Here is a 5,235-nt window from a genome sequence, read left to right as displayed (position 1 = left end):
TTTGCTGCTGCTGCTTCAGGATCGAGAACACACAAGTGTGGCTGGGCCCAATGGGAAGGAGGGTAGGCAGGGCCTCACAATATGAACATAGAAATGATTGCCTATGCCCCCAAGTTAATTAAAGTACAAACTGACTTCCGGTACGAGTAAACCACAAATTGTTAGTTTACACAAAACATTTTATGTTTGTCAATTGAATACTCAGTTTACAAAAAGAGAGAGAATCACAATAAGCAGAACTCAGATCACTATCAACCTCATGGTTGAGTCATATATACATTCACAAATAAATCAAATTCAAAAGTGCAATACCCAACAAAATGGTGAACAATTATAAAAACATTAACTTATTCACAAATGCCAACATCACATTGAATACATGGACCATAAAAAACTTTTTACGTTTGTGAAACTAGGGCTCTTTGTAAATGTCTAGAAACCCAGAGAGAAAGTGAGAAACATCATTTGAAACAGTTGTTATGCTCACAGAGCCTGAATAGGAGCTATTCAAATGGATTTCAGGAACCAAAAGCAGTTTCCGCAATAAATGGCAATTTTGAAAAAAAACGACTGCCGACGCGTTTCGAATCCTGATTCGCAGCTTGCAGGATTCTCATCAGGGCAGATTCTATCTAGTCCATGGGCACTATTTAAAATAAAAAACAAAAGCAAAATTTTACTATCTAGCGCGACTTCTAACCATCAGTCTCCGGGCAGTTAGGTAACAAAAACAGTTTGTACCTTGTGTGATTACTGCCCACAGTTAATCATGGATTGGAAGGAATGTCGTCTGTGCTTGGTGGCCTGCACTGCAACAAAGTAATAGAGTCAATGAGCGTTGGCCGAATGCGCAGGAAAGGGAGGTTGGAAAAACATCTGTTACTCAGTTACCTGCGTTTATGTGGAAGCCGGGCCACATCTATGCCGCTAATGGTGAAGTTCTTTTAGTTTTCTGGAAAGAAGGCGGTGGAGTGCGTCTTAGTACACTGTTTATTCACCAATTAAATAATCGCATGAGCCCCTTGATATTCAGGAAGGCACTTACTTGGACGTTGGTCCGCAAAAACCTCAAGGTGGGTTCTGTTATGTGGCCCCTGTTCCACCATGCAGAGAGACAGTTGTACCTCTGTTGGGAAAAGCGGAGGGCACCATGTTACCGCTTTGCTATTTGATTCAATTTCAAGCGCTAGTCGCGTTTAGATTAAGAAATTGAGCTACTTACTTGGACAAAAATTCGCGGTACCCACAATGGGGGCTCTGTTACGAGTTCTTCACCAAGCGCTCGAATCAATATCTGCAGGGGAATGGGAGGGGGATGCATTACCGCATTGACATGTCAATATTAAATGAACAGTTTTCGGGAACGGCTGCTTCCATGCTTACCACAGTGTCAATTCCGATCAAGCATACTTGCTCCACAGCGGTGTCTCAGAGATGTGAATGTCTCTGGGCGTCGCCGGTCAGGTGGCCAAACCATCGAACTTGTGGCGGGCCAATCAGGCGGAAGACCTAGTAATGGGGCATGCTGGGACCTGTAGTGTGAAACATGAATTCAGGTTTTGGCTGACCAATAAGGTGCATTATGGGACATGTAGTGTCCAACAGCATGCACAAAATGATTATGCTCTATTGATTTCACTGAGGCTATTAAGACCCTTATTTACACTGTCAAACTTTAGGATTAGATACGCCTCTTTGCGCAACAACATTGTATCCACGTCACGGAAGTGTTTAGGGTCAATCCATGCCAGTACGGTCCATTTAAAATCAGACTCAGAGTGACCATTACTGGTAAAGTGTTCCACCATGGGGGCTGTGATGACTTTTTTCTTAAGCCGGGAGCGGTGCTGGGTAATTCGGGCATTAATCGGCTGGTTTGTTTTGCCAACATAAACTCTGTCACATGGGCAGACCACCGCATAGACGACATTTCTGGTCTTGCAATTTGTGAAGCTGTCATGCTTCCATCTGATGCCATTGTTTACAAAAACGTCACCTTCAATGGTGCTTGAACAAGAAACACAATTGCCACACTTATGATGTCCGCATATGGGTTTCAGATTCCACTGCGTGACAAGGTCGCTTTTGGGTGCTGTGATATGACTGTCTGCTCTGATTAAATGTTGTCCTATGCTTCTGTTCTTACGCATAGCGAAGATGGGTTTTTGGAGAGGATACTCTAAAGACTCAAGAAGATGCCAGTTATTCCTAATTATGTTTTTGAATTGGTTCGTGTGTTGGCCGAATGTTGTCACACAAACCAATTTTTGCAGATCTTTCTTCTCTTTCTTTTCAAGCAATGTCTCCCTGGAGGTAAATTTGGCCCTGTTCTTAGAGTGTTTTAACAGCTTTTTGGGGTATCCCTGTTCTGCCATCTCGTTGCAGAATCGTGTTGCATGAGAGTCAAAATCACAAAGGTTAGTGCAATTTCGCCTGATCCTCAACAGTTGCCCGTAAGGCAAATTATTTTTTAACGATTGAGGATGCGAACTGGTATAATGCAAAATGGTGTTGCGGTCTGTTTCCTTTTTGTGCAAGGAGGTAATTAGCTTAGCCTCATGGGTGCTTACCGTGACGTCCAGGAAAGTCATTTCTTTTGGACTTTGGTTGAGTGTGAATTGGATGTCTGGGTGCCTAGCGTTCAGCCACAAATGAAACTGCTCGACGTCCGCCTGGCTCCCCTGCCACAGGAGCCAGACGTCGTCGATGTATCTTAGCCACTGAATGATCTGTCCTGAAAAAGGGTTGGCACTAAGGACAAAACGCTCCTCATATTGTGCCATGTATAGCACAGCCAGCTCCGGTGCATAGGGACAACCCATGGCTGTCCCTTTGATTTGAACATAAAAGCTATTTTCAAACTTGAAGTAGTTACTACGGAGAGTTATCTCTGCTAATGCCACAATGAAGTTGGTGGGTACCCGGTGGGGTCTCTCCCTTTGGTCTAGATATAGCTCGATGACCTCAAGAGCCTCATCCTGCGGTATCTGGGTGTAGAGCGAGGCGACGTCAAGTGTCACCATCAACTCAGTCCGGTCATCGAATGGGTGTCCCTCAATCTGTTTAATGAAGGCTGTTGTGTCGCTAAGGTGCGATCGGACTTTGGCAATACATGGCTTTAAGAAGAAATCAATGTATATAGACACTGGTTCGAGCGCCGAGTCGCAACCCGAGACAATGGGTCTGCCCGGGGGTACCTTGTCGTCTTTATGAATCTTCGGTAAGAAGTAGAGAACCGGAGTTCGAGGCATTTTCTTATTGAGGAATTCATACTCTTTAGGTCCTAGAAAACCAAGGTCCAAACCCTCCTTGGTAAGTCGTGATATTTTGTCCTGAATTGCGTGGACTGGGTCTTCTTTTGACGGTCTGTACCATTCCCTGTTATTTACATGTTTTAAACCTTCGGCAAGGTACATGGGGCGTGGCCAAAGGACCACGGCCCCCATGGCCTTCAGGATCGAGGCATCCTCCGAAGGGGTTGGAGGAGTATGCATGCACACATTGAGCAAGCCGAATTACGGAGCGGAGCACAGGACAGCTTTCCCCCAGAGACTGTGAATACAGGAACAGTGTTGTTACAGTTAAAGGGACCGGTGATGGGTGAGGTCATCAACTTGAGTACACATTGTAGCCTAAACGAACAGGTTGGAAAGATAGGACCCCTGTGTTTGGAGACCATAGTGGCCCGGTACTTTGGAGGTTGTGAATAAGGAGTAAGTCACAGAAGATGCTGGGGGTGCAGGGAATCATGATATTGCACTTCTGTGTACTGAAACATGCCTGATGAGCCCAGATGGATGGGAGTCCCCTGAGCAAGGGGAACATTATTTTCGCTTACAGATGAATCTGATGTCTCTGGCTTAAGTGATGGATTAACTAATGTGGAGTCTGTTTCGAGGTGCCTCTGGGGGTAACTTCAGCAGTAGTCTTTTTACACCAGTCACTGAGAAATGGCTGCAATCCCAGAAAAAGCTGAAAGAGAAAAGCAGTGCCTCTGGGAAAGGGCAAGAATCTGATGCGAACATCGCTCAGTAGTTAAAGTGTGACTATTCTGCTACTCAACAAGTCTACGAGAAGGATAATCTGGGGGTAAACTGTACACCTCTAAGTAGAATACCAAATGGCCCAGGCGCTGTAGATACTCCCTCCATCGAGCTTATTTATACGACTTTAAAACAGATGCAATGGGAAGTCCCAACAGAAAAACAGAAGTCCCACTTGGCTACTAAGAAACTACAGGGGGCAATTCCGAAGGTCAACAAGACATGTTCTGTGGCTGAGAGAGTCACCTCTGTAGAAGAATAGACTGTGGTAGTGGAAGCTGATGTGGGAATATCGCAGAAGCATCAGGACTAGCATGAATCTCAAATGTATTATGGAAACTGGACGACTTTGAGAACCTCCAGCAGCGAAAAAACTTAAGGTTTTTAGGCTGTGCAGAACATGTGGAGGGGAATGACATTAGGTTGTTTATGCTGGGCTTATTAAGGGGGCCTTTCTTGCTCTCTCCCACTAAGACTGGGACTCTGAAGTGCATCAAGTCCATCGGTTTCCATTCATGCTTAAGAAAAACCAGCAGGCGGAGCAAACTGAAAAAACTACAGTGATTTTGGTTTTCTTTGCCAATTTTCTCCTCTGCCGAGCAATATCTGACAAGAGTAGGCCTGAGGTGAAATGCTCATTTGAAGGATATACTTTCCGTGTTTGGCCTGACTTTTGCCACGTTACAGTAGAAAGGAGGTGGTGCCTCCGAAAGTTGTTCTCGCTCTTTCAGGGAATGGGCCGTGGCGTGTTTTTGTGAATCCAGCTCACCTCAAGGTTATCTTTAAAGGGAATGCTCAGACATTTACCACAGAGGTACAAGCACAAGAATACCTAAAGGAGATCTCTGGGGGGAGTCTGGGAGGTTTGGGCTTGGTTGAGAACAAGGATATGTTTGGGAATTGATTTGATTGATGCACATATTTGATTATATTTATGGTAATAATTTTTTGGGGTGTTGCTCGTGGTAGTTGGGGTTTAATTGGGGGGTGGGACTCCTGGTGGGGTTTGTGTGGATTGGGGTGGTTAAGTCAAGCAAACAGAAAAGTCTTTTTTTATGCAGCATTTTGGTTTGAAATTTAGGAAAGGATACTGTAGATATATTGTCGTATGTTTTTTTTCTCCATATTAGATGAGTAACCTCCGGTTTGCTACAGTGAATCTTTGTGACCTAAATAACCAGATGAAATGACA

The 5,235-nt window shown here is 44.6% G+C and overlaps 1 long non-coding RNA gene across 1 annotated transcript; it reads right to left on the bottom strand.

Annotated features, from left to right (window-relative positions):
* Window positions 1-911: 911 nt before the first annotated feature.
* Window positions 912-1,305, bottom strand: LOC144827214 (uncharacterized). The gene is made up of 3 exons (XR_013610083.1): window positions 1,223-1,305; window positions 1,046-1,126; window positions 912-952 (listed from the first exon to the last, which is right to left on the bottom strand). It is a non-coding gene; the product is annotated as an uncharacterized LOC144827214 (long non-coding RNA).
* Between the last annotated feature and the right edge of the window lie 3,930 nt (window positions 1,306-5,235).

This window comes from Lissotriton helveticus, chromosome 4_1, assembly GCF_964261635.1.
Source record: "Lissotriton helveticus chromosome 4_1, aLisHel1.1, whole genome shotgun sequence".
NCBI classification, from domain to species: domain Eukaryota; kingdom Metazoa; phylum Chordata; class Amphibia; order Caudata; family Salamandridae; genus Lissotriton; species Lissotriton helveticus.
Note: the sequence above shows the minus strand (reverse complement) of the source record. Positions and strands in the feature narration are given on the sequence as shown.